The sequence below is a fragment of the Sander lucioperca genome, chromosome 1 (assembly GCF_008315115.2).
Source record: "Sander lucioperca isolate FBNREF2018 chromosome 1, SLUC_FBN_1.2, whole genome shotgun sequence".
Taxonomy (NCBI): Eukaryota; Metazoa; Chordata; class Actinopteri; order Perciformes; family Percidae; genus Sander; species Sander lucioperca.
Window position 1 is genome coordinate 4067934 of NC_050173.1, and position 26454 is coordinate 4094387.

At 41.7% G+C, this 26454-nt stretch overlaps 12 non-coding genes across 12 annotated transcripts; all 12 read right to left on the bottom strand.

The window, feature by feature from the left end:
- Positions 1-12242: 12242 nt before the first annotated feature.
- trnam-cau lies at positions 12243-12315 on the bottom strand. Its single transcript has one exon. It is a non-coding gene; the product is annotated as a tRNA-Met (tRNA).
- Positions 12316-13885: 1570 nt separating this feature from the next.
- On the bottom strand, positions 13886-13958 carry trnam-cau. Its single transcript has one exon. It is a non-coding gene; the product is annotated as a tRNA-Met (tRNA).
- A 1213-nt stretch (positions 13959-15171) lies between these two features.
- On the bottom strand, positions 15172-15244 carry trnam-cau. The gene has a single exon. It is a non-coding gene; the product is annotated as a tRNA-Met (tRNA).
- Positions 15245-16043: 799 nt separating this feature from the next.
- Positions 16044-16116, bottom strand: trnam-cau. The gene has a single exon. It is a non-coding gene; the product is annotated as a tRNA-Met (tRNA).
- Positions 16117-18214: 2098 nt separating this feature from the next.
- On the bottom strand, positions 18215-18287 carry trnam-cau. The gene has a single exon. It is a non-coding gene; the product is annotated as a tRNA-Met (tRNA).
- Positions 18288-19086: 799 nt separating this feature from the next.
- trnam-cau lies at positions 19087-19159 on the bottom strand. The gene has a single exon. It is a non-coding gene; the product is annotated as a tRNA-Met (tRNA).
- Positions 19160-19958: 799 nt separating this feature from the next.
- On the bottom strand, positions 19959-20031 carry trnam-cau. Its single transcript has one exon. It is a non-coding gene; the product is annotated as a tRNA-Met (tRNA).
- A 1213-nt stretch (positions 20032-21244) lies between these two features.
- trnam-cau lies at positions 21245-21317 on the bottom strand. The gene has a single exon. It is a non-coding gene; the product is annotated as a tRNA-Met (tRNA).
- Positions 21318-22116: 799 nt separating this feature from the next.
- On the bottom strand, positions 22117-22189 carry trnam-cau. The gene has a single exon. It is a non-coding gene; the product is annotated as a tRNA-Met (tRNA).
- A 1213-nt stretch (positions 22190-23402) lies between these two features.
- trnam-cau lies at positions 23403-23475 on the bottom strand. The gene has a single exon. It is a non-coding gene; the product is annotated as a tRNA-Met (tRNA).
- Positions 23476-25159: 1684 nt separating this feature from the next.
- On the bottom strand, positions 25160-25232 carry trnam-cau. Its single transcript has one exon. It is a non-coding gene; the product is annotated as a tRNA-Met (tRNA).
- A 799-nt stretch (positions 25233-26031) lies between these two features.
- Positions 26032-26104, bottom strand: trnam-cau. Its single transcript has one exon. It is a non-coding gene; the product is annotated as a tRNA-Met (tRNA).
- Between the last annotated feature and the right edge of the window lie 350 nt (positions 26105-26454).

The following is a 26454-nucleotide window of genomic DNA, read 5'->3' on the forward strand; positions in this document are numbered from 1 at the left end:
CCCTCTCTATGTGTTCCTCCTCTGTTTCTCCCTCTGCTTCTTTTTACATCTTTTAGTATTGTATCAACCTGCTGAGCTACACTCATATCTACAAGATGTTCATCATGGGACCAGCTTATGCTTCACAATAGCCCAAACAGTGAGGAATGTCAGTATAAAAATCCTTTAAAGGTTTCACAAAAACATGAAGATGTTGTCATGTGACTCCATTTTTAAAAACTATTTAGAATTTCAAGACTGTATACTTGTTTTTTTCCCCTTTGTGAGTCAGGGCTGTTTGGTAATGTCAGTATCACCCATGAAACAGTATGAGACATGGCAACACATTAGTATGGAAATAAAAGACCTACAGAAGAGGTGTGAATTATATTAGTGCCACTGTCAGGATCAGAGCTATGGAGCGAGTCCATCAAAGAGATAACATGTTGCATACACATTACTGCAAGAACAAAATTATAGAAAAGGATTCAGTGCAAGTAATACTTCCATAGGCATGAGATTCAGAAGAAAAGTCAAAATACAGTTTAGGGTTTACCTGGTTATCAATATATCCAACATAGGTTTGTCATTTGCTTGGCAGATTAGAATTGTATTAGAACTGTATCTGGGCAGTCATAAGAAATCATGTTTTGAGCTAATTCTCCTGGTTTAACATCTAACAGGCACCCACGCTTTCTACCTTGCTACACTGGGAAAAAAAGGAAGGTCATTAGTTGTAAAAACATAGTGGGTTGACTAGCAAAGGCAGGCTTTAAGAATTTCAAAGAACAAAAGCACATTTGTTTTGTCCCTTGCACTTTTTTTTATTAAGTGATATTTCAAGATTTGGCAAATACGTCCCTCATAACAAGGAGTCACTGAATGTCTTTTCAGACACGTATTCACAGAATATGCTCCCACGCAACACTCATAAAGTGTCCTTTAGGAGCCCTAAGCCACACACATTAAGGAACCAGTCATAAGCTGAAATGAGTGACTCCCTGTTGTTTGCAACAGTGTGCGTCAAAAAAACAAGTGACTCGTGATATGATGTATAATGGTAATGTTCAGCCTGGAAACATCACATAGTATGTTAAAAAATGCCTAAAAGCAGCCTGAATTTGACCTCCACAGTCTGAATGAAATGGTAACACACCAAAAAGACGACTAAAGCAGTGGCAGCAGTGGCAATACAATTGAACACAAACTGCAGGGTACCAGTGCTTTGTAGTGATGGCCAACTGAAGCTTCATGAAGTTTAATGAAGCTTCATGAACCTGAAGTGATCAGCTGTACAACAAATTATTTAGATTAACCTTATGTTTCTAGGAAATCTTACACTGTATGAGAATCATTACTCAATGCCAGAGTGACTCACTGAGCAAATTCAAATTGTGCTCTTGCGAGAACTCTGGATTTCCTGGGTAGGATATATGGACAGTTTGAGCAAATGTGACAAAAAGTTATTTTTTATGAAAGTTACAACTGTAGCTTTAATGCTCCTTGCTGTTGTACAGTAAACTAAAGCAGGAAACAGTTTTGGTGAAAACCTTTAACACAGCACATATGCTTTGATAATTGTTGTATATGAGCTGTATAATGATATAACACCAATGAAGGCATTCTGTAATGCAGTTATAGCAGCTTCAAAACCCCACTTGCTGAAAGCAATGTATGAGGCCATACCATTGTAAATTACCAGCAATGCAGGGGCGGAAATTCCATAAGATAATGTTATCTTATATTATGCATCAACATCACAGCAACATATGGCACATCTCCATAATACCATTCACATTATTCCTTTATCCCATAAGATCCAAATGGTAATCATTGCAATGTTGCATTTTAAAGTGTGTACTTTAATGTATCCACAGCTGCAGTCGCATGTATTGTCCCTGTATGGCACAAAGGACAATAGATGATCAGGCTTAAAGGACAATTCCGGCGCAAAACGAACCTAGGGGTTATTAACAGATGTGTACCCACTCTGTCGCTCTCTGGGACATGTTTTCATGCTAATCGAATGAGTTTGGAGCTTGAAAGACGCTAGCGCGGACTGCTGATTAGCTTACAACGCTAGTATTCGGGGCACAGGGAACGTAAAAACAAATCGCTATTCATACCACTAAAAAGGCTCAAAATATCACCAAACTTCAACGGTAGCATAATGAGGGTCCCAACATGTTACATGAAGCATTGAGAACTTTGTAAGTGTACAGACAGTGAACGCGAGTGTCTTTATAATCTATCTTTTCAATAAACTGTCTGTCTGACAAAATCCAACCTTTATACAGCCTCACAAGTGAAGCTTTTTGAAAGCTGGATTTCCCAAATCATGTTTGCTTGCACAACCCAAGATTTAAGATTTAAAGCTGTCTTTTTATCACTTTTAAATTGTCATTGATACATTTAGGATTTATGGTTCACATAGAGTACCAAACACATGATCAGCTGTCTCTGTGTCACATGGGTGAAATAAAGTTAAGTTGGCAATGCAAATGTAGTGTGTCACTTGAGAGACTGAGGGAGATGAAGAGAGGGAGATAGATTATTTGAGCTGACAGGCTTTCATGTCATATGCTTTTTTCATCAAGTGAACGATCACCCCCCCCCCACACACACACACACACACACACACACACACACACACCGCAGTCAACTGCCTGATTGCCTAAGCCCCTATGGTTTAAGGCCCCAACCAACCTCAATATCCATGTAAATCTGCATAAGCCTACGGTAATGAAAGAACAACATGGATATGGCACGACTCTCAAGAGCCCTGTGATATGATGTGACACACGCACACACAACAGAGAGAAAAATAAATAGGCAGTGCTTATTCGAAAAGTTAATGACTAGGCTATATTACCCTGAGTGTATGTGTGTCTCTCTGTGAGGTGTGTGGACGTACAAACTGAAAGCCAGTTGTCTTTACTTAAGGTGCCTAAGCTTTAGCATTAACTAACAAAGGATGGGTCGATTGTATTTAATAACTGGCATAATTAGCAGTGACTCATCTATTCTTTTGTTCTTGGGAATGATTTGCATCACCACCAACATGCAAAGGCTGTTTCTTAAGTTGAAGTGGAATTCACAAGGGGTTTGGAGATTCAAGTGGGGTAAATAGGTGGGTGGTTTACCTTTTCATTTACAGAATACAGAGAAGAGAGCACCCACCAGGCTGGAATAAATCTTTATGAATAAAGTATACAGAATAATAAATCAGCTCCAACAAGATTAGGGTGTAAAAGGCAGAAATTGTCATTCAGAAAATGTTTTCTTATATCTATGTTTGCTTTCTGATGGTCACAGAGTGAAGGTCATGGTGTACCCACAGTTTTATTTACCACCAGAGCCCCTGGCTCATTAAATCAGAGGCACTAGAATGTCAAATCCTCTTTAATTTTATTTTTGCCAACATTTTCCTAAATTATTCATTGTTGTGGTACTTTCACACAGTATTTTTTAAAGAGTACTGTGACATCCTTTTCCCTATATTTAATGTTCCTGAAGATATTCTCTGCAGGTGATGGCCTTTTCACCTCAATTCCTGTGAGTGGATTGGTATAAATATTATGATGGCCAGGCAAATGGAGCTTCATGAAGCTTCATTAACCATTTTCTTTATTTTCTGAGCTCACTAGATGGCGCTCCCTGTTCAACAAAGGGTTGAAAGCAGACTGAATTGCCATTCCTTTAGCCTTTTTCTTTAAAGGGGTGATAGAATGCAAAACCGAGTTTACCTTGTCATAGTTGAATAACAGTTCGGTTGGTGAAATGGGCATACTGTCAGGGAGGAGGTGTAGCTTGGACCCAAATGCAGTGAAGATGAGAGCAGAGTAAAAAAAAAAGTGTAGTGTTAGTGTAATATAATGTAATGTTACCTAGCTTGTTGGATAGAAATGCACCCACTACAACTAACGTTAACATGCCGATTAGCCTAACGTAAGAAGCTTCCTGCTTCTTACAGTGCAGACGCTTTGCTGCTTGCTCCTGCCTCTGCTTGCATATTTCTGCTGATAATCTTACTTTTCCTCTGAGAGAAACTATGAGCAGCGGCTCTTGGATACTTATAAATCACTGGACTATACATTTTTTGTAGACATAGTAGGCTATTGCCATATTTCAACATTTTTCTGCGTGAGTGTGGCCTACCAATAGCTCAAGCCTGTCCTAAAGTGATTGTAGCTAAAGCTAATTAGCAGCAGGATGCCTCCCTTCTCCATGGAGGACTACTACAAACTCCTTCAGAAGATTGTTATTCTGGAAACCAAAATTCAACGGTTAGAAGTAAACCTGGAAGTGAACGGATCATGTGGGAATGACACCACTTTACCATTGACCCAAAACAATGGTCAGAAGCATGCCAACACACGGCTAACTAGCACCAGCAAGACTACGGACAAACAGGAGGGCTGTGGAATAAGTAACAAATCAACAAGTGGTAGTCCTCCCTGGAACTCTTTTGGTGCAAAGCCTAAGAGTAAATCCTTTTCCTGGAAAGGACGACTAACGGGCAGGGCACAGCGCCCTGAGATTTGTGATATGAACGGCTGGCCTGCATTACCATCCAGGCAGAGCGCCTCTTCTACCCCTGTACTCAGTAGGACACAGCCGTGGACAGCTGCAAAAGGGAGAATTAGCAACAAAATGCCTCCCCAACAACTGAGTGTGCAACTGGATAACAGATTTGCTCCTCTGCTGCAGGACCCTGGACATGACCTGGATTGCGTCTCATCGTCACACAGCAGGGTAAGGACTGAGAGCAATTCAAAAAGTAAAAATCTGCAGGGAAAGCTAACGACTGGGCACCAAACTCTGATTGTGGGTGACTCTGCTGTAAAAAACATAAAAAGCAGTAAAAACACCAAAATTCTCTGTTTTCCCAAAGACATGGTGTCTGACTTAGCCCAAAGAATCCCGGATATCATGGCAGCACACCCAACTGTGAAAAACATTATACTGCATATAGGGTCACATGATGTCGTAAAGCAACAGTCTGAACTGCTGAATCGTGACTTCATGATTCTGCTGAACACAGTCAGCTCCCTAAACGCGAAGGTGTTTATCAGTGGCCCTATACCGCCAGTCAGAATAGGAGCTGAGAGATTCAGCAGACTGTTGGCACTGAACAAATGGCTTTCAACTGCATGTACCGTCCACTCTCTGCAGTTCATTGACAATTTTAAAAATTTTTGGGACCGCAGACATCTCTTTAAAGCAGATGGACTTTTCCTTAACAAACCAGGAGTAAAGCTGTTCACCTCTAGCCTACTTTACTTTCTGCACCACACATCTGCTCCCTCAGCCAAGGACACAGGACAAGATAAATCAACACAAACAAAACAAGAGGAAGACACAACAAAGTGCGGCAGTGATCCACCACAGCCCCCACCTGAGCAAAGATTTGACCATGGAGGACCTCAGAGCGGAGACGAGAAATCTCAACCCCCTTCACCCGTCCAACACTCCTCAAACCCCCTTATCAACACCGACGCCTTTGATGATCCATCGCTCTCCCCATTCACCCTTTGCCCTGTTTCCCCCTGCCACATGTTGGGGTTCACTGACCGGATGGAGCAGCTGGTAGATGCTGGAACCAAGTTTACCCCACTACCTTCTCCCATCACTCGCCCCCAGCATCAAACTGACCCTGTTTGGACTCAACCACTGACAGTAAAACGCCAGGCACCTCTGCCCCCTCCAGGACGGCAGCTAACTCCTTCTCCCCAGACTGATAAGTATGCTTGTGTACAGAATGAAACAAGCTTTAACTGATATGTGCTGGGCCCAGGCTGCATGCCTAGTGGCACTCATGACTCTTTCCAGGACAAGCCTGGGCCCTGTGTATTCAATTCTTCGTCAATCTATGTTGTGATAGGTAATAGAAAAAGAATGGTGAATCCGCTAAGTAAGAAAAAGAAGCACTTAACTGCCAACTTAGCAAATTTAGCATCCATTCCTCGTCAGCCACAGCCTGTCCCAAAAAACGAGACAGATAATTATTTTAACACACTAACATTAGCCTTACTAAACGTCAGGTCTTTGGCGGGTAAATCATTTTTAATCAATGATTTTATTATTAAACACAATCTTGATTTTATGTTTTTAACTGAAACCTGGTTAGACCATAATAACAGTGCTGCTGTTCTCATTGATCAGCTCCCCCTAACTTCAGTTTTATGAGTGAGAATAGAGCGAATAAGAAAGGAGGTGGAGTCGCCATTTTTGTTTAACGACTCGTTCCAATGTACTCAAATAGCTTATGGAAACTTTGCTTCTTTTTGAATATGTGGCTCTTCAGCTAAGGTCCCCCTCTCGACCTATATTTTCTAATTATCTACAGCCACCTAAATACTGTGCATCCTTCTTTGACGACTTTAGTGGACTGCTGTCTTTAATCTGTATTAACTTTGACTGTGTATTATTGCTGGTGATTTCAACATTCATGTTGACAACCCCCAGGATAGAGGGACAAAAGAACTGTGTTGTATTTTTGAGAACTATGGACTGACTCAGCATGTGACGGAGCCCACACACAACAAGGGGCACACTCTGGACTTGACTATCTCGAAGGGTTTGAACATTTCCAGGGTTGTGGTGACTGATGCTGCTCTCTCTGATCATTCCTGTGTTTTCTTTAATGGCACTATCTCTGTGCACAAAAGTGTCCAAACAAAGTTAATAAAAAAACGGTATATCACTGACAACACCAGTGAAACATTCATTCAGCTTTTCTCGTCCACACCCACCCTCTCAGGGGTCTCAGTCACTGAGCTTGTAGACAATTTCAATTGTAAAATTACAAATGTTATTGATGCCATTGCTCCCATTAAGGTAAAAACTGTCTCTGATAAGAAAAGATCTCCATGGAGAAATGCCATACTGGTAAGAACAGAAAAAAGAGAGTGTCAAAAAGCAGAACGCAGGTGGCGAAAAACTAATCTCCAGGTCCACTACAACACCTATAAAGAGAGACTTCGCACTTATAATTTGGAACTGAGGAATGCAAGGCGGTCCTTCTTCTCGGACATTATTGCCAAAAACAATAATAATTCGCGTGCTTTGTTTGCTACTGTTGATAGGTTAACAAACCCTCCAGTACCAGTAGCATCTGAACTTTTATCCACAAAGGCCTGCAATGATTTTGCCACCTTCTTCAATGACAAAATTCAGAAAATTAAACAAACAGTCAGTGCTTCCATATCGAGTACAGGGTATGTGTTGTCAGTGTCCAGGCAAAACAGATTCCAATATGACCCAATTTCATATGATTAACCGTAAAAACCTAGAGGACATTATACAACATCTGAAAACCTCCTCCTGCTGCCTTGATATTCTACCAACGGGCCTTTTCAAAAATGTTGCAAATTGTTTGGCTACAGATCTTCTACAGATTGTAAACACGTCTCTTCTCTCAGGTATCTTCCCACAGGCCCTGAAAACTGCAGTCATTAAGCCACTCTTAAAAAAGAACAATCTAGACACGTCACTAATGAGCAACTATAGGCCGATATCAAACCTTCCATTTTTAAGTAAAATCATTGAAAAAACGGTTTCTCAACAACTGAACCTTTTCTTGTCACTAAACAACAGTTTTGATGCATTCCAGTCGGGTTTTCGACCACACCACAGCACTGAGACAGCTCTTGTTAAAGTCTTTAATGACATCCACTTAAACACAGATAGTGGCAAAATTTCAGTCTTGGTATTACTTGATCTCAGTGCTGCATTTGATACGGTCGACCATGACATATTATTAGACCGATTGGAAAACTGGGTTGGCATTTCTGGCTCAATGCTAAAGTGTTTTGAGTCTTATTTAAAGAATAGGGACTACTTTGTGTCTATAGGGAATTATACATCTGAGCATACAAATATGACGTGCGGAGTTCCCCAAGGCTCAGTTCTGGGGCCTGTCCTGTTTAACATCTACATGCTTCCACTGGCTCAAATTATGGAAAACAACAAAATAAGTTACCATAGTTATGCGGATGACACACAAATTTATATAACCTTATCGCCAGGGGACTATAGTCCAATACAACAACTGACTAAGTGCATTGAACAAATTAACGACTGGATGTGCCAGAACTTTCTTAAATTAAATGAAGAAAAAACTGAGGTGGTTGTTTTTGGAGCAAAAGAGGAACGATTAAAAGTCAGCACTCAGCTTCAAACGATAATGTTAACAACAACAGACAAAGCCAGAAATCTTGGTGTAGTCATGGACTCAGACCTGAATTTTAACAGCCACATTAAGACAATTACAAAGTCAGCCTATTACCACCTTAAAAATATCTCAAGGGTTAAAGGACTTATGTCTCAGCAAGACTTGGAAAAACTTGTCCATGCTTTCATCTTCAGTAGACTAGACTACTGTAACGGAGTCTTTACAGGTCTCCCTAAAAAATCAATCAGACAGCTGCAGCTGATTCAGAACGCTGCTGCTCGAGTCCTCACTAAGACCAAGAAAGTGGATCACATTACTCCAGTACTGAAGTCTCTACACTGGCTTCCAGTGCATCAAAGAATTGATTTCAAAATACTTTTGCTGGTTTATAAATCACTAAACGGTTTATGTCCAAAATACATTTCTGATCTGCTAGTACACTATGAACCACCCAGACCTCTCAGGTCGTCTGGGACAGGTCTGCTTGTTGTCCCCAGAGTCAGAACTAAACAGGGGGAAGCAACATTTAGTTTTTATGCTCCACATATCTGGAACAAACTCCCAGAAAACTGCAGGTCTGCTGCAACTCTCAGTTCTTTTAAATCAAGGCTGAAGACCTATCTATTTGATGTTGCCTTTCTTTAAATCTGATTAGTTCTCTGATACAGCGTGGCAAGGGAATAACAGAAGAGTCAGACGTCGGGCTGATCAAGAGTTAGAAGAAGTAAACTAACTAAAATTAGGCAGAAGGCCTAAATACAAATAGACTAACATACTCCAAGGGAGTCCCTGTCTATTTAGAGACAGACTGCAGAAGGAAATAAGATAGTTTAAGAAAAAGTTCTTGACTACTGAAAGGTTTTTGTCTGCAGGGCTGTACCGGGTTTTTACAAGGTTTGCCGAAAAAAGAACCGAGCCTTGTGGTGACGATCACATTGTAAGGAAATAGTATACTAGCTTCTGTTATTATGAGTAATGAAAGCTCAAAGCCGTGCCAGGTATCGGGGCCCATTGTGGGCGAGATGGTTGGAAAAATATGGACCGGACTGCTTGAGATGTTTGTCTTATTGGTAAAAATGGATACTGCACTGTAACTTTTATTCTTGTATTTTATCTGTTTTAAATTTTTTTAATCTGTTTTCATGTAAAGCACTTTGAATTGCCCTGTAGCTGAAATGTGCTATACAAATAAAGCTGCCTTGCCTTGCCTTGTGTGAACTGATATTAGGGTTAATATTGAAGATCTACAGTTGTGTTTTGCTCAATATGATGTTAAGTGGCAGATCAGTGGGTTTGCTGCAGTTAAATATATATCCTCTGTCCCAGACGAAACCTAATATGTATGTGGATGACCCAAGATCATTTTAGAATTATAATATGACCGCGTGGTGAACCTATGAACCTAACTCATATTTAGACATCTGACGTTAAAGATTTGTGCTGTTGTTGCCCAGATAAAATGAAGAAAAACAGACATAAGATCCTTTTTCAGTGCACCAAAACGCCAAGCATAATAAGTCCTCATATGAAGACAATTTGGTAACATCTTTATAAGAATGGGTGCTTATGGAAATACTAACGTCACTATGTCACAGGCAAAGAAGACAGAAAGAACTGAGGAACAGGGAGACCAGGGACAGTCAGCTGTAGAGTCTCAGGTAAGTGTGTTGAGCTTAGTTCATATTTTTGGAGGTGTGGCTGTCAGGGTTAGCAGATGAGCTTTACCAGTGGCTCACTAATTTACATTATGATCAGCTAATTTAACAAGTGTACAAAAGCATTGTATTTCGTTTATATGGGGGCACTTTTTCAAAATAAGTCATTATGTTTTAAGGTATTTTTGATTGTAAACAATTTAATAACAAATAAATGGTTTTAAAGAAGAATACTTTTGGTCAATTTAGTCAGCTTTTTCATTTAATCAAGAGAAACACTGAAAAGAAGGCTAATGGTACTCCATGCTACACTAATGATAGTATTAAGGCTTTCCTCTGTGTACACATGTCCTCTACAAATATAATTATGGCTGTATTATTTGTGTCCCCTTCAAAGAAGGCTCTTGGAGGACGGTAAATGAAGGCTCTGGGAGGCCAAATTCCTGCTCCGTAGCCTGCCAGCGCACCTCCATAAGGTGCCTAGCCATGGCAGGGTCCTCCTCCTAAAGACAGCGAAAAAATGTGATCATGAATTTACCATCAGAGTCCAATGGGTGAACGTGAGGCTCAAAAACTGCTGTGTCCATTTCTGGTCGGCTCATTCTGTCAGGGGGAGGTGTAGCTTGGACCAAATGCAGTGAAGATGCGAGCAGAGTAGCGTTCAAAGATTTAATTTAATCAAAAGGTACAACAAAAAGTGGCCTGAAGCAACATGCAAAATATGTTTCCAAAAAAACACTGAGGTTACAAAAGTCCAGGAAACACAGAACAAACTGGAACACCGACAACAAAACGTGTGTGTGTGTCTGTGCAACGCAGGCAGCGGTGTGTCTGTGTGTGTGCGGGTAGGCCGCGCTGTGTGTGTGTGTGTCTGTGTTGCGCAGGCAGCGGTGTGTCTGTGTATGTGTGTGTGTGTGTGTGTGTGTGTGTGTGTGTGTTTGTGTCTGTGTCTGTGTGTGCATGGGCAGCGGCCGCACTGTGTGTGTGTGTCTGTGCCGTGCAGGCAGCGGTGTGTCTGTGTGTGTGCGGGTAGGCCGCGCTGTGTGTGTGTGTCTGTGTTGCGCAGGCAGCGGTGTGTCTGTGTATGTGTGTGTGTGTGTGTGTGTGTGTGTGTGTGTGTGTGTTTGTGTCTGTGTCTGTGTGTGCATGGGCAGCGGCCGCACTGTGTGTGTGTGTCTGTGCCGTGCAGGCAGCAGTGTGTGTGTGTGTGTGTGTGTGTGTGTGTGTGTGTGTGTGTGTGTGTGTGTGTCTGTGTGTCTGTGTGTGCGCAGGCAGCCGCCACGCTGTGTGTGTGTGTGTGTGTGTGTGTGTGTGTGTGTGTGTGTGTGTGTCTGTGTGTCTGTGTGTCCCAGGGGCAGCAGTGTGTCAGCAGTGGTGTGTCTGTGTGTGTGTGTGTGTGTGTGTGTGTGTGTGTGTGTGTGTATGTGTGTGTGTGTGTGTGTGTGTGTGTGTGTGTGTGTGTGTGTGTGTGTGCAGCTTCGCTCATTGTAAACCAACCAGCGTGCAGCTCATCTAAATATTCATGAGCATACCATATAAGGGAGAAAACCTCTCATTTCATTCAGGGCTATTTCACAGGGTTGCATTAGGGCGCATAGAACAGCACCCGGGCCATTTTCAGCCCAACCAATGTTACATATTCGGAGACCTTAAGGAACAGTGTGAAATACCCTATATAATCATTCTATCACCCCTTTAAACCAAGAGTCCCTGGTTTATTTTTAAGCATCAGTTGTGCTTTTTTGTCATGCAAATCTTCTGGAAGTCTACTTTTTAAGAGTACGTATTCCTGTGTTCCCCATTGAAAACATGCCTTGTGTGAGGCTTGAACTCCTAGTAGGCTTGAAACCTACTTTGACATGACAGCCTGTGGGCAGCGGTGACAGGAGCAGGAGGCTGTAGAAAAAGCGGATTCTGGGGTGCTGGCTGTGGCATGACAGCCTGTGGGGTACTCATCCATAGACAGTGAATTACCTACTGTAGATGGTAGTCGGCATTAGCCTGGATGCCAGCCGAACTTAGCCCCGCCCACAGCATTTGAGGTCGGGAAGTTCGGTCTGGACTTGATCCGTTGTGGAGCATGCCAACGAAGCTTGAAAATTTGCACATGGTGATTCGGAGTTGATGTCACAGTTGAAAGTGCAAAGTGACTTAATTTTCTAAAATGTCTGCCTACAGTGCCAACGAGAGCTCTTTTCAAATATTACAGGGTAAGCAATATCTATTGAACTTCGTAAGTCACTGTTGAACTCGGAAACGATTGACAACACGATCTTATCACAACGTCCACTCATATGCTTGTTCCAGAGCTTTAGACCACCTACTACTACTATTTTTAAGCATCATTTGCGCTTTTTTTGTTATGCAAATCTTCTGGAAGTCTACTTTTTAAGAGTATGTATATCCGTATTCCCTGTTAATTTTAAAACTCATGCCCCGTGTGAGGCTTGAACTCACGACCTTCAGATTATGAGACTGACGCGCTGCCTACTGCGCCAACAAGGCCATGGAAGCTGTTCCAATTATCGAGAAAATTACGGAAAGACTAACAATGCAGTCTTTAAACTCAATAAAAAACAATGTATCTGCAAACTCAAATACTCACACAATGGCTAAAATCAACCGTAGATGCTTTGTCATGACCCCACGCAAAAGCCATGATAGAAGACGGGAAGCAAAGGCTGAAGGAAATGCAAGACTAAGTATATGACTACAACACAAGAAATGATAATTCAGTGACGATGGTAGTCAGTTTAATCAGTGGTGAATGTGTATGCATGGATGAGTGTGAGGTATGGTGTCAGAGATTTACGCTGGACAGCGTAAAACAAGCAAAGATGAGCGGGAGAGGTGCTGGACTGAGAGCACCTCTAGGGCAATCACAGATGCACAACCAATAACGAAACACGACTGAGTGAATTTGCTCAGAAAATAAAGAAAATGGTTCACAAAGCTTAATGAAGCTTTATTTAGCCATCACTATTAACCACCTAAACCTGGTAAAAGGTATGAGGTACTCATTGAATTGCCTACTGTAGATGGTGGTCGGCATGCCAACGAGAGCTCTTCTCAAACATTACAGGGTAAGCAATAACTATTCAACTTCGCAAGTCACTGTTGATCTCGGAAACAAACTGGATGAGTGTGAGGTATGGTGTCAGAGATTTACGCTGGACAGCGTAAAACAAACAAAGATGAGCGGGAGAGGTGCTGGACTGAGAGCACCTCTAGGGCAATCACAGATGCACAACCAATAACGAAACACGACTGCGTGAATTTGCTCATAAAATAAAGAAAATGGTTAACAAAGCTTAATGAAGCTTTATTTAGCCATCACTATTAACCACCTAAACCTGGTAAAAGGTATGAGGTACTAATTGAATTGCCTACTGTAGATGGTGGTCAGCATGCCAATGAGAGCTCTTCTCAAATATTACAGGTTAAGCAGTAACTATTCAACTTCGCAAGTCACTGTTGGTCTCAGAAACAACGATTGACAACGCAATCTTATCACAACTTCGCAAGTCACTGCTGATCTCGGAAACAAACTGGATGAGTGTGAGGTATGGTGTCAGAGATTTACGCTGGACAGCGTAAAACAAACAAAGATGAGCGGGAGAGGTGCTGGACTGAGAGCACCTCTAGGGCAATCACAGATGCACAACCAATAACGAAACACGACTGAGTGAATTTGCGCAGAAAATAAAGAAAATGGTTCACAAAGCTTAATGAAGCTTTATTTAGCCATCACTATTAACCACCTAAACCTGGTAAAAGGTATGAGGTACTCATTGAATTGCCTACTGTAGATGGTGGTCGGCATGCCAACGAGAGCTCTTCTCAAATATTACAGGTTAAGCAGTAACTATTCAACTTCGCAAGTCACTGTTGGTCTCAGAAACAACGATTGACAACGCAATCTTATCACAACGTCCACTCATGTGCTCGTTCCAGAGCTTTCGACCACCTGCTTCATTTTTAAGCATCATTTGCGCTTTTTTTGTTATGCAAATCTTCTGGAAGTCTACTTTTTAAGAGTATGTATATCCGTATTCCCTGTTAATTTTAAAACTCATGCCCCGTGTGAGGCTTGAACTCACGACCTTCAGATTATGAGACTGACGCGCTGCCTACTGCGCCAACGAGGCCATGGAAGCTGTTCCAATTATCGAGAAAATTACGGAAAGACTAACAATGCAGTCTTTAAACTCAATAAAAAACAATGTATCTGCAAACTCAAATACTCACACAAAGGCTAAAATCAACCGTAGATGCTTTGTCATGACCCCACGCAAAAGCCATGATAGAAGACGGGAAGCAAAGGCTGAAGGAAATGCAAGACTAAGTATATGACTACAACACAAGAAATGACAATTCAGTGACGATGGTAGTTAGTTTAATCAGTGGTGAATGTGTATGCATGGATGAGTGTGAGGTATGGTGTCAGAGATTTACGCTGGACAGCGTAAAACAAACAAAGATGAGCGGGAGAGGTGCTGGACTGAGAGCACCTCTAGGGCAATCACAGATGCACAACCAATAACGAAACACGACTGAGTGAATTTGCTCAGAAAATAAAGAAAATGGTTCACAAAGCTTAATGAAGCTTTATTTAGCCATCACTATTAACCACCTAAACCTGGTAAAAGGTATGAGGTACTCATTGAATTGCCTACTGTAGATGGTGGTCGGCATGCCAACGAGAGCTCTTCTCAAATATTACAGGTTAAGCAGTAACTATTCAACTTCGCAAGTCACTGTTGGTCTCAGAAACAACGATTGACAACGCAATCTTATCACAACTTCGCAAGTCACTGTTGATCTCGGAAACAAACTGGATGAGTGTGAGGTATGGTGTCAGAGATTTACGCTGGACAGCGTAAAACAAACAAAGATGAGCGGGAGAGGTGCTGGACTGAGAGCACCTCTAGGGCAATCACAGATGCACAACCAATAACGAAACACGACTGCGTGAATTTGCTCAGAAAATAAAGAAAATGGTTCACAAAGCTTAATGAAGCTTTATTTAGCCATCACTATTAACCACCTAAACCTGGTAAAAGGTATGAGGTACTCATTGAATTGCCTACTGTAGATGGTGGTCGGCATGCCAACGAGAGCTCTTCTCAAATATTACAGGTTAAGCAGTAACTATTCAACTTCGCAAGTCACTGTTGGTCTCAGAAACAACGATTGACAACGCAATCTTATCACAACGTCCACTCATGTGCTCGTTCCAGAGCTTTCGACCACCTGCTTCATTTTTAAGCATCATTTGCGCTTTTTTTGTTATGCAAATCTTCTGGAAGTCTACTTTTTAAGAGTATGTATATCCGTATTCCCTGTTAATTTTAAAACTCATGCCCCGTGTGAGGCTTGAACTCACGACCTTCAGATTATGAGACTGACGCGCTGCCTACTGCGCCAACGAGGCCATGGAAGATGTTCCAATTATCGAGAAAATTACGGAAAGACTAACAATGCAGTCTTTAAACTCAATAAAAAACAATGTATCTGCAAACTCAAATACTCACACAATGGCTAAAATCAACCGTAGATGCTTTGTCATGACCCCACGCAAAAGCCATGATAGAAGACGGGAAGCAAAGGCTGAAGGAAATGCAAGACTAAGTATATGACTACAACACAAGAAATGATAATTCAGTGACGATGGTAGTCAGTTTAATCAGTGGTGAATGTGTATGCATGGATGAGTGTGAGGTATGGTGTCAGAGATTTACGCTGGACAGCGTAAAACAAACAAAGATGAGCGGGAGAGGTGCTGGACTGAGAGCACCTCTAGGGCAATCACAGATGCACAACCAATAACGAAACACGACTGAGTGAATTTGCTCAGAAAATAAAGAAAATGGTTCACAAAGCTTAATGAAGCTTTATTTAGCCATCACTATTAACCACCTAAACCTGGTAAAAGGTATGAGGTACTCATTGAATTGCCTACTGTAGATGGTGGTCGGCATGCCAACGAGAGCGCTTCTCAAATATTACAGGTTAAGCAGTAACTATTCAACTTCGCAAGTCACTGTTGGTCTCAGAAACAACGATTGACAACGCAATCTTATCACAACGTCCACTCATGTGCTCGTTCCAGAGCTTTCGACCACCTGCTTCATTTTTAAGCATCATTTGCCCTTTTTTTGTTATGCAAATCTTCTGGAAGTCTACTTTTTAAGAGTATGTATATCCGTATTCCCTGTTAATTTTAAAACTCATGCCCCGTGTGAGGCTTGAACTCACGACCTTCAGATTATGAGACTGACGCCCTGCCTACTGCGCCAACGAGGCCATGGAAGATGCTCCAATTATCGAGAAAATTGCGGAAAGACTGACAATGCAGTCTTTAAACACAATAAAAAACAATGTATCTGCAAACTCAAATACTCACACAATGGCTAAAATCAACCGTAGATGCTTTGTCATGACCCCACGCAAAAGCCATGATAGAAGACGGGAAGCAAAGGCTGAAGGAAATGCAAGACTAAGTATATGACTACAACACAAGAAATGATAATTCAGTGACGATGGTAGTCAGTTTAATCAGTGGTGAATGTGTATGCATGGATGAGTGTGAGGTATGGTGTCAGAGATTTACGCTGGACAGTGTAAAACAAACAAAGATGAGCGGGAGAGGTGCTGGACTGAGAGCACCTCTAGGGCAATCACAGATGCACAACCAATAACGAAACACGACTGAGTGAATTTGCTCAGAAAATAAAGAAAATGGTTCACAAAGCTTAATGAAGCTTTATTTAGCCATCACTATTAACCACCTAAACCTGGTAAAAGGTATGAGGTACTCATTGAATTGCCTACTGTAGATGGTGGTCGGCATGCCAACGAGAGCTCTTCTCAAATATTACAGGTTAAGCAGTAACTATTCAACTTCGCAAGTCACTGTTGGTCTCAGAAACAACGATTGACAACGCAATCTTATCACAACTTCGCAAGTCACTGTTGATCTCGGAAACAAACTGGATGAGTGTGAGGTATGGTGTCAGAGATTTACGCTGGACAGCGTAAAACAAACAAAGATGAGCGGGAGAGGTGCTGGACTGAGAGCACCTCTAGGGCAATCACAGATGCACAACCAATAACGAAACACGACTGCGTGAATTTGCTCATAAAATAAAGAAAATGGTTCACAAAGCTTAATGAAGCTTTATTTAGCCATCACTATTAACCACCTAAACCTTGTAAAAGGTATGAGGTACTCATTGAATTGCCTACTGTAGATGGTGGTCGGCATGCCAACGAGAGCTCTTCTCAAATATTACAGGTTAAGCAGTAACTATTCAACTTCGCAAGTCACTGTTGGTCTCAGAAACAACGATTGACAACGCAATCTTATCACAACTTCGCAAGTCACTGTTGATCTCGGAAACAAACTGGATGAGTGTGAGGTATGGTGTCAGAGATTTACGCTGGACAGCGTAAAACAAACAAAGATGAGCGGGAGAGGTGCTGGACTGAGAGCACCTCTAGGGCAATCACGGATGCACAACCAATAACGAAACACGACTGAGTGAATTTGCTCAGAAAATAAAGAAAATGGTTCACAAAGCTTAATGAAGCTTTATTTAGCCATCACTATTAACCACCTAAACCTGGTAAAAGGTATGAGGTACTCATTGAATTGCCTACTGTAGATGGTGGTCGGCATGCCAACGAGAGCGCTTCTCAAATATTACAGGTTAAGCAGTAACTATTCAACTTCGCAAGTCACTGTTGGTCTCAGAAACAACGATTGACAACGCAATCTTATCACAACTTCGCAAGTCACTGTTGATCTCGGAAACAAACTGGATGAGTGTGAGGTATGGTGTCAGAGATTTACGCTGGACAGCGTAAAACAAACAAAGATGAGCGGGAGAGGTGCTGGACTGAGAGCACCTCTAGGGCAATCACAGATGCACAACCAATAACGAAACACGACTGCGTGAATTTGCTCATAAAATAAAGAAAATGGTTCACAAAGCTTAATGAAGCTTTATTTAGCCATCACTATTAACCACCTAAACCTGGTAAAAGGTATGAGGTACTCATTGAATTGCCTACTGTAGATGGTGGTCAGCATGCCAATGAGAGCTCTTCTCAAATATTACAGGTTAAGCAGTAACTATTCAACTTCGCAAGTCACTGTTGGTCTCAGAAACAACGATTGACAACGCAATCTTATCACAACTTCGCAAGTCACTGTTGGTCTCAGAAACAACGATTGACAACGCAATCTTATCACAACGTCCACTCATGTGCTCGTTCCAGAGCTTTCGACCACCTGCTTCATTTTTAAGCATCATTTGCCCTTTTTTTGTTATGCAAATCTTCTGGAAGTCTACTTTTTAAGAGTATGTATATCCGTATTCCCTGTTAATTTTAAAACTCATGCCCCGTGTGAGGCTTGAACTCACGACCTTCAGATTATGAGACTGACGCGCTGCCTACTGCGCCAACGAGGCCATGGAAGCTGTTCCAATTATCGAGAAAATTACGGAAAGACTAACAATGCAGTCTTTAAACTCAATAAAAAACAAGGTATCTGCAAACTCAAATACTCACACAAAGGCTAAAATCAACCGTAGATGCTTTGTCATGACCCCACGCAAAAGCCATGATAGAAGACGGGAAGCAAAGGCTGAAGGAAATGCAAGACTAAGTATATGACTACAACACAAGAAATGATAATTCAGTGACGATGGTAGTCAGTTTAATCAGTGGTGAATGTGTATGCATGGATGAGTGTGAGGTATGGTGTCAGAGATTTACGCTGGACAGCGTAAAACAAACAAAGATGAGCGGGAGAGGTGCTGGACTGAGAGCACCTCTAGGGCAATCACAGATGCACAACCAATAACGAAACACGACTGCGTGAATTTGCTCATAAAATAAAGAAAATGGTTCACAAAGCTTAATGAAGCTTTATTTAGCCATCACTATTAACCACCTAAACCTGGTAAAAGGTATGAGGTACTCATTGAATTGCCTACTGTAGATGGTGGTCGGCATGCCAACGAGAGCTCTTCTCAAATATTACAGGTTAAGCAGTAACTATTCAACTTCGCAAGTCACTGTTGGTCTCAGAAACAACGATTGACAACGCAATCTTATCACAACGTCCACTCATGTGCTCGTTCCAGAGCTTTCGACCACCTGCTTCATTTTTAAGCATCATTTGCCCTTTTTTTGTTATGCAAATCTTCTGGAAGTCTACTTTTTAAGAGTATGTATATCCGTATTCCCTGTTAATTTTAAAACTCATGCCCCGTGTGAGGCTTGAACTCACGACCTTCAGATTATGAGACTGACGCGCTGCCTACTGCGCCAACGAGGCCATGGAAGCTGTTCCAATTATCGAGAAAATTACGGAAAGACTAACAATGCAGTCTTTAAACTCAATAAAAAACAAGGTATCTGCAAACTCAAATACTCACACAATGGCTAAAATCAACCGTAGATGCTTTGTCATGACCCCACGCAAAAGCCATGATAGAAGACGGGAAGCAAAGGCTGAAGGAAATGCAAGACTAAGTATATGACTACAACACAAGAAATGATAATTCAGTGACGATGGTAGTCAGTTTAATCAGTGGTGAATGTGTATGCATGGATGAGTGTGAGGTATGGTGTCAGAGATTTACGCTGGACAGCGTAAAACAAACAAAGATGAGCGGGAGAGGTGCTGGACTGAGAGCACCTCTAGGGCAATCACAGATGCACAACCAATAACGAAACACGACTGCGTGAATTTGCTCAGAAAATAAAGAAAATGGTTCACAAAGCTTAATGAAGCTTTATTTAGCCATCACTATTAACCACCTAAACCTGGTAAAAGGTATGAGGTACTCATTGAATTGCCTACTGTAGATGGTGGTCGGCATGCCAACGAGAGCTCTTCTCAAATATTACAGGTTAAGCAGTAACTATTCAACTTCGCAAGTCACTGTTGGTCTCAGAAACAACGATTGACAACACAATCTTATCACAACGTCCACTCATGTGCTCGTTCCAGAGCTTTCGACCACCTGCTTCATTTTTAAGCATCATTTGCCCTTTTGTTGTTATGCAAATCTTCTGGAAGTCTACTTTTTAAGAGTATGTATATCCGTATTCCCTGTTAATTTTAAAACTCATGCCCCGTGTGAGGCTTGAACTCACGACCTTCAGATTATGAGACTGACGCGCTGCCTACTGCGCCAACGAGGCCATGGAAGCTGTTCCAATTATCGAGAAAATTACGGAAAGACTAACAATGCAGTCTTTAAACTCAATAAAAAACAATGTATCTGCAAACTCAAATACTCACACAAAGGCTAAAATCAACCGTAGATGCTTTGTCATGACCCCACGCAAAAGCCATGATAGAAGACGGGAAGCAAAGGCTGAAGGAAATGCAAGACTAAGTATATGACTACAACACAAGAAATGATAATTCAGTGACGATGGTAGTCAGTTTAATCAGTGGTGAATGTGTATACATGGATGAGTGTGAGGTATGGTGTCAGAGATTTACGCTGGACAGCGTAAAACAAACAAAGATGAGCGGGAGAGGTGCTGGACTGAGAGCACCTCTAGGGCAATCACAGATGCACAACCAATAACGAAACACGACTGCGTGAATTTGCTCATAAAATAAAGAAAATGGTTCACAAAGCTTAATGAAGCTTTATTTAGCCATCACTATTAACCACCTAAACCTGGTAAAAGGTATGAGGTACTCATTGAATTGCCTACTGTAGATGGTGGTCGGCATGCCAACGAGAGCTCTTCTCAAACATTACAGGGTAAGCAATAACTATTCAACTTCGCAAGTCACTGTTGATCTCGGAACCAAACTGGATGAGTGTGAGGTATGGTGTCAGAGATTTACGCTGGACAGCGTAAAACAAACAAAGATGAGCGGGAGAGGTGCTGGACTGAGAGCACCTCTAGGGCAATCACAGATGCACAACCAATAACGAAACACGACTGAGTGAATTTGCACAGAAAATAAAGAAAATGGTTCACAAAGCTTAATGAAGCTTTATTTAGCCATCACTATTAACCACCTAAACCTGGTAAAAGGTATGAGGTACTCATTGAATTGCCTACTGTAGATGGTGGTCGGCATGCCAACGAGAGCTCTTCTCAAATATTACAGGTTAAGCAGTAACTATTCAACTTCGCAAGTCACTGTTGGTCTCAGAAACAACGATTGACAACGCAATCTTATCACAACTTCGCAAGTCACTGTTGGTCTCAGAAACAACGATTGACAACGCAATCTTATCACAACGTCCACTCATGTGCTCGTTCCAGAGCTTTCGACCACCTGCTTCATTTTTAAGCATCATTTGCGCTTTTTTTGTTATGCAAATCTTCTGGAAGTCTACTTTTTAAGAGTATGTATATCCGTATTCCCTGTTAATTTTAAAACTCATGCCCCGTGTGAGGCTTGAACTCACGACCTTCAGATTATGAGACTGACGCCCTGCCTACTGCGCCAACGAGGCCATGGAAGCTGTTCCAATTATCGAGAAAATTACGGAAAGACTAACAATGCAGTCTTTAAACTCAATAAAAAACAATGTATCTGCAAACTCAAATACTCACACAAAGGCTAAAATCAACCGTAGATGCTTTGTCATGACCCCACGCAAAAGCCATGATAGAAGACGGGAAGCAAAGGCTGAAGGAAATGCAAGACTAAGTATATGACTACAACACAAGAAATGATAATTCAGTGACGATGGTAGTCAGTTTAATCAGTGGTGAATGTGTATGCATGGATGAGTGTGAGGTATGGTGTCAGAGATTTACGCTGGACAGCGTAAAACAAACAAAGATGAGCGGGAGAGGTGCTGGACTGAGAGCACCTCTAGGGCAATCACAGATGCACAACCAATAACGAAACACGACTGCGTGAATTTGCTCAGAAAATAAAGAAAATGGTTCACAAAGCTTAATGAAGCTTTATTTAGCCATCACTATTAACCACCTAAACCTGGTAAAAGGTATGAGGTACTCATTGAATTGCCTACTGTAGATGGTGGTCGGCATGCCAACGAGAGCTCTTATCAAATATTACAGGTTAAGCAGTAACTATTCAACTTCGCAAGTCACTGTTGGTCTCAGAAACAACGATTGACAACGCAATCTTATCACAACGTCCACTCATGTGCTCGTTCCAGAGCTTTCGACCACCTGCTTCATTTTTAAGCATCATTTGCCCTTTTTTTGTTATGCAAATCTTCTGGAAGTCTACTTTTTAAGAGTATGTATATCCGTATTCCCTGTTAATTTTAAAACTCATGCCCCGTGTGAGGCTTGAACTCACGACCTTCAGATTATGAGACTGACGCGCTGCCTACTGCGCCAACGAGGCCATGGAAGCTGTTCCAATTATCGAGAAAATTACGGAAAGACTAACAATGCAGTCTTTAAACTCAATAAAAAACAAGGTATCTGCAAACTCAAATACTCACACAATGGCTAAAATCAACCGTAGATGCTTTGTCATGACCCCACGCAAAAGCCATGATAGAAGACGGGAAGCAAAGGCTGAAGGAAATGCAAGACTAAGTATATGACTACAACACAAGAAATGATAATTCAGTGACGATGGTAGTCAGTTTAATCAGTGGTGAATGTGTATGCATGGATGAGTGTGAGGTATGGTGTCAGAGATTTACGCTGGACAGCGTAAAACAAACAAAGATGAGCGGGAGAGGTGCTGGACTGAGAGCACCTCTAGGGCAATCACAGATGCACAACCAATAACGAAACACGACTGCGTGAATTTGCTCAGAAAATAAAGAAAATGGTTCACAAAGCTTAATGAAGCTTTATTTAGCCATCACTATTAACCACCTAAACCTGGTAAAAGGTATGAGGTACTCATTGAATTGCCTACTGTAGATGGTGGTCGGCATGCCAACGAGAGCTCTTCTCAAATATTACAGGTTAAGCAGTAACTATTCAACTTCGCAAGTCACTGTTGGTCTCAGAAACAACGATTGACAACGCAATCTTATCACAACTTCGCAAGTCACTGTTGATCTCGGAAACAAACTGGATGAGTGTGAGGTATGGTGTCAGAGATTTACGCTGGACAGCGTAAAACAAACAAAGATGAGCGGGAGAGGTGCTGGACTGAGAGCACCTCTAGGGCAATCACAGATGCACAACCAATAACGAAACACGACTGAGTGAATTTGCTCAGAAAATAAAGAAAATGGTTCACAAAGCTTAATGAAGCTTTATTTAGCCATCACTATTAACCACCTAAACCTGGTAAAAGGTATGAGGTACTCATTGAATTGCCTACTGTAGATGGTGGTCGGCATGCCAACGAGAGCGCTTCTCAAATATTACAGGTTAAGCAGTAACTATTCAACTTCGCAAGTCACTGTTGGTCTCAGAAACAACGATTGACAACGCAATCTTATCACAACGTCCACTCATGTGCTCGTTCCAGAGCTTTCGACCACCTGCTTCATTTTTAAGCATCATTTGCCCTTTTTTTGTTATGCAAATCTTCTGGAAGTCTACTTTTTAAGAGTATGTATATCCGTATTCCCTGTTAATTTTAAAACTCATGCCCCGTGTGAGGCTTGAACTCACGACCTTCAGATTATGAGACTGACGCCCTGCCTACTGCGCCAACGAGGCCATGGAAGATGTTCCAATTATCGAGAAAATTGCGGAAAGACTGACAATGCAGTCTTTAAACACAATAAAAAACAATGTATCTGCAAACTCAAATACTCACACAATGGCTAAAATCAACCGTAGATGCTTTGTCATGACCCCACGCAAAAGCCATGATAGAAGACGGGAAGCAAAGGCTGAAGGAAATGCAAGACTAAGTATATGACTACAACACAAGAAATGATAATTCAGTGACGATGGTAGTCAGTTTAATCAGTGGTGAATGTGTATGCATGGATGAGTGTGAGGTATGGTGTCAGAGATTTACGCTGGACAGTGTAAAACAAACAAAGATGAGCGGGAGAGGTGCTGGACTGAGAGCACCTCTAGGGCAATCACAGATGCACAACCAATAACGAAACACGACTGAGTGAATTTGCTCAGAAAATAAAGAAAATGGTTCACAAAGCTTAATGAAGCTTTATTTAGCCATCACTATTAACCACCTAAACCTGGTAAAAGGTATGAGGTACTCATTGAATTGCCTACTGTAGATGGTGGTCGGCATGCCAACGAGAGCTCTTCTCAAATATTACAGGTTAAGCAGTAACTATTCAACTTCGCAAGTCACTGTTGGTCTCAGAAACAACGATTGACAACGCAATCTTATCACAACTTCGCAAGTCACTGTTGATCTCGGAAACAAACTGGATGAGTGTGAGGTATGGTGTCAGAGATTTACGCTGGACAGCGTAAAACAAACAAAGATGAGCGGGAGAGGTGCTGGACTGAGAGCACCTCTAGGGCAATCACAGATGCACAACCAATAACGAAACACGACTGCGTGAATTTGCTCATAAAATAAAGAAAATGGTTCACAAAGCTTAATGAAGCTTTATTTAGCCATCACTATTAACCACCTAAACCTTGTAAAAGGTATGAGGTACTCATTGAATTGCCTACTGTAGATGGTGGTCGGCATGCCAACGAGAGCTCTTCTCAAATATTACAGGTTAAGCAGTAACTATTCAACTTCGCAAGTCACTGTTGGTCTCAGAAACAACGATTGACAACGCAATCTTATCACAACTTCGCAAGTCACTGTTGATCTCGGAAACAAACTGGATGAGTGTGAGGTATGGTGTCAGAGATTTACGCTGGACAGCGTAAAACAAACAAAGATGAGCGGGAGAGGTGCTGGACTGAGAGCACCTCTAGGGCAATCACAGATGCACAACCAATAACGAAACACGACTGCGTGAATTTGCTCATAAAATAAAGAAAATGGTTCACAAAGCTTAATGAAGCTTTATTTAGCCATCACTATTAACCACCTAAACCTGGTAAAAGGTATGAGGTACTCATTGAATTGCCTACTGTAGATGGTGGTCAGCATGCCAATGAGAGCTCTTCTCAAATATTACAGGTTAAGCAGTAACTATTCAACTTCGCAAGTCACTGTTGGTCTCAGAAACAACGATTGACAACGCAATCTTATCACAACTTCGCAAGTCACTGTTGGTCTCAGAAACAACGATTGACAACGCAATCTTATCACAACGTCCACTCATGTGCTCGTTCCAGAGCTTTCGACCACCTGCTTCATTTTTAAGCATCATTTGCCCTTTTTTTGTTATGCAAATCTTCTGGAAGTCTACTTTTTAAGAGTATGTATATCCGTATTCCCTGTTAATTTTAAAACTCATGCCCCGTGTGAGGCTTGAACTCACGACCTTCAGATTATGAGACTGACGCGCTGCCTACTGCGCCAACGAGGCCATGGAAGCTGTTCCAATTATCGAGAAAATTACGGAAAGACTAACAATGCAGTCTTTAAACTCAATAAAAAACAAGGTATCTGCAAACTCAAATACTCACACAATGGCTAAAATCAACCGTAGATGCTTTGTCATGACCCCACGCAAAAGCCATGATAGAAGACGGGAAGCAAAGGCTGAAGGAAATGCAAGACTAAGTATATGACTACAACACAAGAAATGATAATTCAGTGACGATGGTAGTCAGTTTAATCAGTGGTGAATGTGTATGCATGGATGAGTGTGAGGTATGGTGTCAGAGATTTACGCTGGACAGCGTAAAACAAACAAAGATGAGCGGGAGAGGTGCTGGACTGAGAGCACCTCTAGGGCAATCACAGATGCACAACCAATAACGAAACACGACTGCGTGAATTTGCTCAGAAAATAAAGAAAATGGTTCACAAAGCTTAATGAAGCTTTATTTAGCCATCACTATTAACCACCTAAACCTGGTAAAAGATATGAGGTACTCATTGAATTGCCTACTGTAGATGGTGGTCGGCATGCCAACGAGAGCTCTTCTCAAATATTACAGGTTAAGCAGTAACTATTCAACTTCGCAAGTCACTGTTGGTCTCAGAAACAACGATTGACAACGCAATCTTATCACAACGTCCACTCATGTGCTCGTTCCAGAGCTTTCGACCACCTGCTTCATTTTTAAGCATCATTTGCCCTTTTTTTGTTATGCAAATCTTCTGGAAGTCTACTTTTTAAGAGTATGTATATCCGTATTCCCTGTTAATTTTAAAACTCATGCCCCGTGTGAGGCTTGAACTCACGACCTTCAGATTATGAGACTGACGCGCTGCCTACTGCGCCAACGAGGCCATGGAAGCTGTTCCAATTATCGAGAAAATTACGGAAAGACTAACAATGCAGTCTTTAAACTCAATAAAAAACAAGGTATCTGCAAACTCAAATACTCACACAATGGCTAAAATCAACCGTAGATGCTTTGTCATGACCCCACGCAAAAGCCATGATAGAAGACGGGAAGCAAAGGCTGAAGGAAATGCAAGACTAAGTATATGACTACAACACAAGAAATGATAATTCAGTGACGATGGTAGTCAGTTTAATCAGTGGTGAATGTGTATGCATGGATGAGTGTGAGGTATGGTGTCAGAGATTTACGCTGGACAGCGTAAAACAAACAAAGATGAGCGGGAGAGGTGCT